Source organism: Homarus americanus, unplaced genomic scaffold (assembly GCF_018991925.1).
Source record: "Homarus americanus isolate GMGI-L3 unplaced genomic scaffold, GMGI_Hamer_2.0 scaffold14467, whole genome shotgun sequence".
NCBI lineage: Eukaryota > Metazoa > Arthropoda > Malacostraca > Decapoda > Nephropidae > Homarus > Homarus americanus.
In genome coordinates, this window is record NW_024733734.1 from 6750592 (window position 1) to 6762965 (window position 12374).

The 12374-nt window shown below is 40.2% G+C and overlaps 1 protein-coding gene and 1 long non-coding RNA gene across 4 annotated transcripts in view; one reads left to right on the forward strand and one right to left on the reverse strand.

Annotated features, from left to right (window-relative positions):
- Positions 1-12374, forward strand: part of LOC121869957 (protein phosphatase 1 regulatory subunit 7-like) — a 32374-nt gene that overhangs the window by 5605 nt on the left and 14395 nt on the right. The window contains exon 1 of one of the 3 annotated variants that reach the window (XM_042371567.1): positions 10613-10729. The exons of 1 other annotated variant lie outside the window; for it this stretch is intronic. The gene's annotated coding sequence lies outside the window, so the exon portion shown is untranslated. Of the gene's footprint in view, positions 1-10612; positions 10730-12374 lie in introns of those variants that run through there. One more of the 3 variants, XM_042371569.1, reaches the window with a different exon arrangement.
- On the reverse strand, positions 566-2422 carry LOC121869960. Its single transcript, XR_006089612.1, has 3 exons — positions 2348-2422; positions 1070-1208; positions 566-778 (listed from the first exon to the last, which is right to left on the reverse strand). It is a non-coding gene; the product is annotated as an uncharacterized LOC121869960 (long non-coding RNA).

The following is a 12374-nucleotide window of genomic DNA, read 5'->3' on the forward strand; positions in this document are numbered from 1 at the left end:
TAAATTAGTTATCTTAGATGTACAAAATTAGGACTTACAGTATGATAGAGTGGGATCTTGAACATTTCTCTGCAAGTACAGTATGCACATAGTATGTGTTCTGACTTGCGTAACAATCCGACTTAAGAACGTCCTCAGAATTACATAACAGCAACTCATGGTACTAGGAAGGAACTTAAATATAAATTGCTTCATTGTGTCTGTTTTCTTAATATCAGACATGTTTAGTAAATTACTGCTTGGTCTTTGCTCCAGAAATGCTCATTTCAAACTTCTTTTTTATTTTCAACTTGTCTTCAACAGTTGCATATTATATATATTTTTTCTTCCTTCAATCCTTCCTGTCTTGGGACCCATTTAAACACTTTATGTTGGTTAAAAGTTAGAAAAGGGGAAAAGTTTTGTGGACTCTTGCTAATGGCTCATGCCTGAAAAGATAGTTCAGATTAACCAAAGTCTGGACCACCAAAGATTTACTGTAGGTAGTTGAATATACAGTTTATTTGTGTGTTAATTAATGGCAACATGAAGAGCTGATGAGCAGGAGTACATAATATATGATTGTTACATGGATTAAGTTATTTAATTTGTAGACTATAAATTTATACAGTTTTACCTGGAAATTTTGCACAACACGCTCTGCCTTAGCTGACTTGGGAATAACAATGATGTCATGTTGCACCAGTGTCGCAAAAGAACCTGAGCTGTTGTCCTGTTGTGGCTCTGAGCAATTTTGTTCACAATTGGATGTTCCAAAAGAGGAGGGAATTCCCTTGTTCTGTAAGACAATTTATAATGAATGCATCTACAGTATTATTCTGTACAATATTATGACTGACCCTTTACATGTATGAAATTTTCTTAGCCATGAAAAATATAATTTATGAATTATATTTAATACATCACCTATGATATTTATTATTCATTAACTATTATTCAAAATTGTATTTAACAACTTTTTATTTACTCTTCAATGTACTTGTATCTCAAACCACAAGACACAGACACAGCATCATCATCCAAAATATTTTGAGTGACAATACTGCATATAAGTTTTTACTGCACATACCCTACTTCCCTGTAAGGAGCACCAAGGGGTCCAAAAGCACATACGCTGATTCCAAACTTCTGACACACCTCTTGGAGGTTTTTCTGCATGTGATATGCTTGAACCTCAATTTGTAAGTTTGCTGGCTGAATCCGTGCCCCTGATCCCATTAGGAGAAACTTAATGCAGTTAATAAAATCATATTACTGTACTGCTGTCTCTATACCTACAACACTGCTGCATTATATTATATAATACATTCCTGTACAGGTATCCCTCATTTAATGTGCATTCACTTAGCAATATTTGGTTTGTTTAATGATTGGTCAAAATTCAATTAAGCAATGTTCGACTCGCTGGGAAAACTCCTCAGGAAAGTTGAAAACTGGGTATTCTGTGCTCCAAGTGTGCATCATTACACTACAGTACAGTACTCTAATGTGGTTTAGAAATAAAGAAGACATAATATAAACTATAAAATAGGAAAGTTAAGAGCATGGGTGTGTATATTTGGGAAGAGAACACATGTATTGAGGCAATGAGCTGTAACTGGAGCCAACCACACTCTCCCTCCCCCCTATGTGATGTCACAGCATACAGGCTGCAGTCATATAAGTTTCTTGAGTCAGCTTGGTGACTGCCCGGCTGAACTGTGTCACGTGTATACTGTACCAGTAAACATGAGGAATAAATAAAAATAATAAAAAATTACTGTGTTACTATTTGACAATCGTTTCATTACACACGGGACGCAAGGCAGTGAACAGCAGAGATCCCCCACGCCACTCCCGTACTCTGTATGCTAACTCCCACGCACGTAAGAAATGTTTATTCCCTTTTATGTTTTGGACCTTATGATAATTTTTTTTTTATTGCACATTCTGTTTGAACAATTGTGTGTGCATGTAACAGAGTAATACAAAATTTACATATACGTACTGTATCTCCACAAAATTACAAGTTGAACAATAACATTGCTCACAGTTCAGCCTCACCTGCGGTTGGCTACACAATTACATGCCATCTCCACAGGTATTATTCCTCCTTTATCGATAATTTTGCTCAACGTTATGTTTTTCTGGAACATCCCCACTATTTAATGAGGGATACCTGTGCATTATATGAACATACTTATTTTCTATTTTGGGGATAATTATATTAGAAATGTACTCAACATAAGAGGAAGAAATGTGCTACCTTAGAAGTGATTTATAAATTGTTAGGATGTTAAGTACAGTAAATGTTATGAAATAAAATTATACAGTATTGTGACCCCAATTCACTCATACTAACACCTACCCTTAACAATTCTCTCTATCTGCTTACTATTGAAGTTAGACAGTCCTATATTCTTGGCTTTCCCAGCATCAACCTTGCAAAAGAAACAATGGATTCAGTTAACAAAATTTTCGGTTAACGAACGACCCAGTGGAACGAATTGTCTTCGTTAACCAAGGGACCACTGTACAGTACTTTGCCTTGACAGATTAATTTTCTCAAACTGGTTCTTCTTGTCTGGACATAAAATAAGAACCATTCAACCATACATTCCTTGCTGTTCTTGGCAATTTTGTGTGCAACCCTGTAATTCACTCATGATATTATCTTGGGATGCACATTGTATTGTGAAAATACTCTTCTCTTTCTTTCCTTTGAATAATTACCATATACTACTGTATCATTAGCCTTCTTTATTTTTTCTTAGTCTGTAAAAACAAATTTTAGAAGTCCATTCCTTGTTGAATTCTCGGCATTCAATGTCCCTAGGCACTGGTTGTGGGTCGAATGAATATATACAGTAATTAGCAAACCTATGCACAAAAATAAACAGCAGGGGAAAAATTGCAATAATGTCCTGTTCAGTGAGAAGCCCAGAGAAAAACTATGTTCTAATTAAAATTACCTATAAGTCGGGATAAATGATTAGCCACCCATGACATAAATACCGACTCTTGGTCTCTCATATTGACTTAATGGTTAAATAAGATCATCTCAGATAAAGATATGTATTACAGTCTCCCACACTCCCCTGAACTGTAGCTTGTGTCAGGTCATATTAAGTGTCAAGATGGAGCCAGGTACAGTATTGCTGCTATGATTGGGATTGGAAAAACTATAATTTTTCCAAAGTTAATAGACACATTAGCATTCCTTGGGCCATATTTTGCTCACTCCTGGTATAGATGGAACTAGATTTTCTTCCACTTAATGTTTACCATATTAATTAATCTCTTACCCGGTACTCAAAATAAAAATGAGGTTTTCAGCAATATTATATACTCTAACATTAGTGTAATTCTTATTAGACTTTTGAACTTCCTAAATTGTTAAGAGTATCTGTAACGAGATTGTTCCATAACACAAACCTGAGCTTCCATGCCCTTCCAGACAGCTTCTAAATCAGTCTTCATATCATAAACATTATTACCATCATCATCCAGTGGGGAAATGTCATTGTCATCCTTTCCTGAAAGATCAAAAGCCAAGAAATAAATACTGTAATATAATTGTTAAGTTTCATCTTTAGTACAGTACATGGTATGGACCAAACACTGTACTGTACGTACACTACACTTGACAAAGTCTTCAAGCATGCACTCAAATTATGTTTGGTGTGTTTAATAAATTACCTTCAAAACATTTAACCACTTATATTTGTTTAACAAATAAAAAAAACACGAAGATAACATATTTATATCTTGAATGATAAATTACTAAAAAAACATTGAAACCTCCCCTGTGCTCTCGTCTTTCTATTATTTCCATATGTATTATTTTATCCCATTCTTTCTCTTTCGCCCTTTGTATTTTTCTTTTTCCATCTTTCCTCTTTATCTCTTTTCCCGTTCCCCTTTCTCTGCCCCCTTTCCTCTTTCTCTTTTCCCGTTCCCTTTCATCTCCCCTCTTTCCTCTTTGCCCGTTCCCCTTTCCTCTTTGCCCCTTTCTCCCTTCCCCTCTCTTTTTGCCCTTCGCCTTTCCCCCTTCCTCTTTCTCTTCCCCTCCCCTTTCCCCTTCCTGTATCCCCCTTCCCCCTTCCTCCTTCCCCATCACGTTTACAGTGTCATTAGAACAGAGTACCACAAAGAGAAAATTAAATCTCATTATTTATCAGTAATAATCCTCTTAAATCTTAACTAATCCTCTGTTCTAACACCAAAAGATTTGATTATTTGTACCCAGTGGATTTAGTGACGTATGAGAGAAAGGGAAGAAGCATTAGTGTCTTTCTCTCTCTCTCTCTCTCTCTCTCTCTCTCTCTCTCTCTCTCTCTCTCTCTCACAAGAAATTTAAGACTGTAAACAAAGGATGGATTGAATTAGATACCAACTGGATACCAGGTACAAATTTTTGTTATGTCGTGTCGTGTCGTGTCGTTTATATATAAATTGTGTCCCTCAAGTCTTCTTTGTCTGGTGGAATAATACTTCTCTGAGGAGCGTTGATCTGGTTGACGAGACCGGGGCTAAGTGACGGTGTGGCCACTGAGTTGTTCGCGGCAGCATGGCACACAACAGTGTATTTGTGGAATACTCTGTCTGCCGTAGCTGCATAGGTCACCGAGGCAGTAGAGTAGTCCAATGCCGAGAGGACGAGACGAACTTCTGCAGGGAGCTCCTGGGTGTGAAGCTGGTGCAGGATAGTGTCAAGAAGCCTGTTTGTGTGGCGGGAGTTCAGTCTCCGCATCTCGTCCCAGAGACGTGCAGGTGTTGAGTTGCCGAGGGAAAGACCGGATAGGTCTTGCAGGAGACTGGTGTCAGGCCGCTGGTATCGCCTCTTGAGAGCATCTCGTAGAGCTGAGAATTTGTTGTCAGCTGGAGGGTTGGTGATGACTTCTGCAACTTGTGTGGCGACTTCTGTGGGCAGGGAACAGACCAGGGCAACGTACTTCTGTTTGCCTGTAGCTGTTGAGCCGATGAGAGCTGCCTCCATGTGGATTAGCCAGTCTTCAATGTTGTGATTGAAGACTGGGAGAGTGATCGTTTCTCATCCATCCTGTGTGAGTACGTTTCTCCGGGGGTTACCATTGTTGGGTTTCGTGATGTTGAATCGCACATAGGATGGAGGTGAGAAGGGAAACTCAGCTATGGTGTTTTCTCTATACAATATATTATATACAAAACAGTCTGGTGCTGGGAAGTTGCTGCGTGGTAGAGGAGTTGCTGTGCCGGAGCTTCTTTAGAGGAGGTGTTGTGTGTTGCAGAGCTCTTGGTAGAATGCCTTTCACGGCGAGGCAGTGAGCTTATACACACGTCCACTGGAAGTAAAAACGGAAGTAAGCGTCGCTGGTGACCGACACCCCCCCCCCCTGCGAGTCTAGACGGCTAGGCATCAGTGCCAGATTTAGACCTGTGGAGGCCTGTAGGGGTATCGAGATATTAATGTTGTCTAGCACTCAGGATGGAAGGAAACTCTAATGTGGTTTTCTTGTATAATATATAAGTTATATGAAGACAGTCTGGTGCTGGAGATGTTGCTTGTTCAGGAAGATGGGCAGAATGAGAGTTGGTTGGTGAGGAAGCTCAGAAGACAGCTGGTGGGTCGCCATGCTCGCTGGCGGGAGCGAGGACCGCCAGGCAGGCGAGGGTAAGCGAGGGCTACCAGGCAGCGGCGGAGGAGGTGTTGCTTGTTCAAGAAGAATGGTCAGAATCAATCTCAATGGAGAGACAGAGCTTATATACCCAGCAGCCGCTATGAGTCATGTTGGGAAAACCCGAGAAGTCGCCGGCCTTTTGGCTCGGTTGCTAGGATATGGCGGGCATTGGAATGCGGATACGCTTGGTTGCTAGGGAGGCGGTAGCAGGTGGTGTGCAGCTATGCAGTTTGTAGGGGAGACGTCCACTACAATACTCCCCCTTCCCTCCAGGCGGTGTAGGAGACTTGTTGATTGTAGAGTTGCTTAGCACATGTGAGGCAGACCGGGCGGTGCATGCCTCATGTGAGACAACGGCGATGGCATGATGAGCCGATCGCTGAAATACAACTGTCTAGGTACACACTATCTGTGGGAGAAGGGAGAAAAAGGGTGTGTGGAGGCGATGAATGGTGTGCTTCCCTCACGACAGGTACAGGGTAGTCAGATGCGCCTGCTGGGGTGTGTGTGGGCCTGGGTCAGGAGCCGGGGCTGCGTCAGCAGAAGCGGATTAGGGCTCGTGACAGCAGCTGGGTCCACGACAGCAGCAGGGTGCAGGACATTAGCAGGGAGTACCTGAGGGAGAAAAGAGGGGTGTGGAGGCGATGGATGTTGTGTGCTTCCTTCACGGCAGGTACTGCTGGGCTGGGGTCGGCGTCTGAGGCAGGACGGGTGTGCTGGGGTCGTCAGAATGTGGTGCGTGGGGCAGGAAGAGGAGCCGGTGTCTGCTTGAAGACTGGGAGCGTGATCAGTGTCTCCTCCATCCTGTGTGAGTGCTAATCTCCGGGAGTCACCATTGTAGGGGTATCGAGATATTAATGTTGTCTAGCACTCAGGTTGGAAGGAAACTCTAATGTGGTTTTCTTGTATAATATATAAGTTATATGAAGACAGTCTAGTGCTGGAGATGTTGCTTGTTCAGGAAGATGGGCAGAATGAGAGTTGGTTGGTGAGGAAGCTCAGAAGACAGCTGGTGGGTCGCCATGCTCGCTGGCGGGAGCGAGGACCGCCAGGCAGGCGAGGGTAAGCGAGGGCTACCAGGCAGCGGCGGAGGAGGTGTTGCTTGTTCAAGAAGAATGGTCAGAATCAATCTCAATGGAGAGACAGAGCTTATATACCCAGCAGCCGCTATGAGTCATGTTGGGAAAACCCGAGAAGTCGCCGGCCTTTTGGCTCGGTTGCTAGGATACGGCGGGCATTGGAATGCGGATACGCTTGGTTGCTAGGGAGGCGGCAGCAGGTGGTGTGCAGTTACGCAGTTTGTAGGGGAGACGTCCACTACAGGCCCATGGGCAGCCTCTTTGTGGAGGCCCCCCTCATTATAACTACCCAAGAGGGTGGAGTGGCGAGTGAAGCGAGCTTAATCATCTGGGAGTTCTGGGGGGCGCTGTAAGCCTCCCGCGACCCAACCCCCTCCGACTGACTGTCAATGAACACAGTGCCATGATGGCATTAGTAATGGAAGTGATAATGAAAAAAAAATGTTTTTTTTTTAATCTCAATTTTCGTTATTCCATGTAGTTCATTTTTAATCAATATATGTTTGTGGAATTCTAAATATATTATTAGCAACACAAACAATAGTATTCATTAAAAATATGCGGTCCATAGGAAGACCAGGTATTCATGAATTTCAAGGAGTAGCTAGCCTAATTTCTATCACGCTTCTTGCTGAACATAGTTTTACGTGATGGAATAGATAAACATGAATTTTAAAGAATGAAAATAAAAATAATCCAAATGAATAAACAAATAAATAAAATATTGTAACATGTGGAGGCCCCAGATTGTGGAGGCCCCTGGGCAGCTGCCCACTTTGCCCACTCCTGAATCCGGCCCTGCTAGGCCTGTCATAGAAACTTGAAGCGGGATCAGCTGATCAGCGACTAATGGCAGTGGCAGTTGTAGGGGAGAGCACTACAATGTCATTGGAAATATTTTTCTTAATTTTTCTTCATGTATAAGTACTGTATTGTGTGCGACACACGGACCTCCGAGTACTGCCATTTCCTACGTAAAAATGTCTAATTAACTCTCCTCCTTTAGTTGGCAATCTTTCTTCCCTTTCTCTTCGTCGCAATGTTGCTTCACTCTCTCTTTTACAGGTACTTTAACGGGCAATGTTCGGTGCATTTGGCATCGTGTGTACCGCCGGCAAGGCCGTGGGCTCGTCACACACGTCTTGCCCGCGGTGTTCACCGTTTCTCTATGGATGTCGGTCACACTAGAATAACCCGTTATAGTACATTCTTCTTCCCTCACACACCCTAACTGTGGAATGCTTTGCCTTTTTCTTTGTTTCCATACTCATACAATCTGTCTTTCTTTAAAAAGCTGGTTTTCCGGCATCTTCGTGGTGTAGATTAACACAGAATAACCTTTTTCTTCTCGATTTTTAATTTCTTTGTTCTTATTTTTTCGCCCCCTGGGCCCTGTTGTAGGTTGTTCGACCTGTGCCCGGGTGGGCTAATTCCTGTAAAAAAAAAACTAAACAAACCCAGCGCTTACTGTAAACACAGTTAAACTCGTAACCCTTTCCTATTTATAGCTCATAATTTTTAATTGCAGATTTGGAAGAGGGAAATAAAACTAGGTTTGGATAGGCTGCTTAGGTAAATCACGGTTAGGTACAGCATTGAGAAATTTTTGGTTTTAGAATATGACTTGGACTTTGGCATGAAAGCTCGTTTTTCTGGTGTATTTCGCTGTTTTGTGGGTTCAAACCTTCATTTCAAGGTCATATTAACCCAGCACTGAATATAGTTATATTATTTAATTTCGAGCTGGCGGACTCTCGCCCCACAAGGGGTCACAGCTCAAAATGAAGAGGCCGCAGGTCCAGAAAACTGTGAGGGCAAACTTTTTCGGAGTGAGAGTTGTGAACTCTTGGAACAATCTGCCAGAAAGTTTTGTGACGCCACCGAGTGTGAGCTCTTTCAAGACCAGACTTGACCAACACTGGAGCAGGTTCAGGTACATTCAGGAACCGGTGCATACCCAGTACTTGCCAACAGTGCTTAACAGTGACGTGACCGATCGCCCAAGCGGCTAACGAGCCGATCAGTGGTGAAGAGGATAAAAATAAAGTCAAAAGAACAAAATCATGAAGTTACAAAACTTAGTTAGATCAGCGCCATCTACAATTAGTGCGAAATACTACAAAGCATCTACACCAATATGAGAGAGTAATAGTTCCTTCCTCTGTTTCTTGATGTCGACCAGTCTTTTCTGTCGGCTTTGATCACTACCAGGCCACCACGGTCTGCACTTGCTGTCATCTTATGTATAATGTAACAGTAACACTAGTTGTACAGTACAAGATGCAGCACTTGTTTGTAACCAAAAGTTTTTTTTGCTTTTACTATATCATAATATAGTTATTCCCCATAAAATATCTGAAGATTATGTATTTTGAAGAGTTAATTGGGCTGTTTGTGGTACTGTGCAGCAGTACAGTTGGAGCGAGTATGTCTCATTATTATGTCCTGAATTCTAGTCCTAACCCATGACACGTGAGAAGGGTATTAACCAGGAGTGACACTACGAAAACGGCAGGTTTTCTCAGGGTACTCTGATTTCATCCTCTGCTAATACTCAATAAAGTTGTTAACAAAGAAAAAAGGAATAGACCTACCGCCCGAATGGCTAATATACTAATAAGTGAAGTGATAAATTAACTGAATAAATTATGAGAAAATTTCATTGAGTGTCCCATAAGATTAAAGTATAGTTAAGAATAATAGAACTAACGATGGTAATTTCTGTCCGATGACCTTCATAAGGTGTGACTCTTTAAGTGAGTTTGATTCGATCATCGATCTTCACTCAACTAATAGCAGGTGGCTTGGGAATGCACGGCAAAATGCACGTACCCTGCAAACTGGTTCCCTTGTTATCATATCAATAGATAACAGGTATCATATCATAGTGCTTCCCGAGAGTGTGTGTGTGTGATAACAGGTATAGGCGTCGACGGTTGCCAAGAAATGGATGCCGGATAGGACAGGAGTTGCCCCTCCCATGACTTGATCGATGCCTATGTTTGTTGCTAATAGAGACGGTAACAGTGACATTTTCCCTTGGTGAATAGTAGCGGAGATGCATATTACATAAAGTATACCGAACTAGCTCACGACAGACGACAGGTTGTCTTATAGCTATTCACTATGGCTGCGATGAAACCTAAAATATAAAGACTACTTCCGTGTATAATTCACCACTTTTATCCTTGTCTTATATTTAAATGTCTACACTTAGGTACATACGACAACATTGGAAGCAAAATATTATAGAAAATTGTACTTAAACATGATATGGTTCACTGAGGTAAATTAAAATTCTGTCTAGCTTTCAGGGTCACCTTGTTCATACTATAATGATGATGGTGAGTAAAAATATTTATATAAACGATACCAGGGGTGAGAACTTGTAAAAAAAATGCTGGGAACGAAGAGATATTGCAGGGGAAGGGAGAGAAAGTGCACTGGGAGGGGCCGTTATTGGTGGGGAAGAAGGTGAAAAGGAAGAATCTGCTGGAGGAAGGGGGCATGCAGGGAAGAGAGGTGAGGGAGGACATTACCAATAAAGGGTGTGTACTAATGCGAAGACAATTATATACTGTACATAATTTACATAAGCGATATTGCTTAATATATCTTTTTAAACAAGAAAATTTGTAAATGAGGCATATCTCATATAGTGTACGTGAGCTGACGACGCTACACACCTGCCATCCACAAAACAGATGCACAGAACCATAACCTCCGCTTTACTTGAAATAAAAAAAAGATAAAAGTCTTTTATATATTTATACTTTCATTGTGATTTAAATATTATTATGTAAGATATATGTTATTATTTTTATGTGTTATGGTTATTTAAAATTAAACTGATAAAAATCTCAATGAATGAATAAGATCGTCCTTTTTAGAAAATGTGAATGTAAACAATTAGAAAATGTGAATGTAAACAATTCTCGGATCAGTCAGAGGGTAGCTTGACACACCTATTTCTTGACTCGCTTATTTTCCCAATATCTCCATCTTAATACGGTATATTTTACTCTTGCATGTATTTCTTATATGTTTTAAGGCCTGTGGTATCTCATGTAGGTTAGGAGAGTGAGAAGTTAAGATATTTTGTGATAATTGTGTCTATATAAGAACCCTTCCCATTTGTCAATAATAATTAAAAATGAGCATTTGTGTTTTTCATGTCTAGAAGTTGTATCACCATGTGGTTGCGTTTCTATCTTTATTTTTTATTCTTCTCCACTTTATATTCACATTAATTTAACATATTGGTAATATAACTAGTGGCTGTTGGGTGAGGGTGTAGAGAAGGTGTCATTTCTTTGTTTAATGGTAAATATTTTGCTGGTCTCGATACTAATACGTTTATTTGAACACATAAAATATAAATTTTTAGGGGGTGAGAATGGCTAAAACAATTGGAGTTCATAGTCATATGTTAAATCCCCACAGGAAGGAAATGACCATGTTGGTTGGGGGTCTGCCTATACCATCACCAACCCGTTTCGTAACCACTGCTTTACCCGTTTCGTCACTGCGTTTATTCTCATCAATATATACAAGAAAATATATGTTGCTTGGGATAGAAAATAATCATAAACACTAAGACAATTTATTAAAGAAGAAAATATAAAATAAAAACATTGTTAATACTCATGCAAGCTTGGAAGAAGACACTGACTTTTTTTTTTTAGGAAATTAGAATAATTGGTGATATTTTTTCTTCATATTCATCCCACAGCTTCCAGAGATGGACTTGTTTGTCATGATTTGCTTTTCTTGTGCACAATTTTAGCTTATGCTCAGACTGGATAAGCACTGGAGTGGGTTCAAATATATCCAGGAGCCGGTACATGCCCAGTACTTGCCAACAGTGCATAACAGAGACGTGACCGAGCGCCCAAGCGGCTAACGAACCGATCAGTGGTGAAAAGGATAAAAGTAATATATACACGAAAATATCTGTTGCTTGGGATAGAAAATAATAAAAAACACGAAGACAATTTATTTAAGACAAAAATAAAAAATAAAAACATTGTTAATACGCCTGCAATCATCTCACTGCTCGGTGGCTTATGCTCTGGTGCCAAATCACCTTCATTTGTTCTGTATTTTGTTTACCAATGTTGAATCGTTTTATTTATTAAACATTTAATATTTATGTATAATAATAACAATAACACAATAATTCTTCATTTGTTCTGTATTTTGTTTAGTTACCAATATTTTAATCGTTTTCTTTATTAAATAATTAGTAATCATGTATTATAATAATACAATACTTCTTAAGTCGTCTGTATACATGTGTAATTTCTATTCGTGTAAAATAATAACTTACAGTTTGTCACTAATACCAGCGACTGTTAGTGGTGACGAAACGGATTTGATATTGGTGATGAAATGGGGTTTTGGTAACGAACCGGCTCAGTAACAAAAAGGATTGGCGACGAAATGGGGTGTATCCGTTGGTTGACATGCTGTTGTGTTAATCCCCTTGTGTGCTGAATGAAGTCATGTGGCGTTATACAAATAATGTATTAAAAGTGGCATCCCGTAATGAAAGGGTTATTGCACTAGGCTGCTTATAAGAGCAGATCGTGTAGAGTAACCAATTTTAACCTAATATAACCTAAACAAATGCAAACAAACTTACCCAAAGAATGTT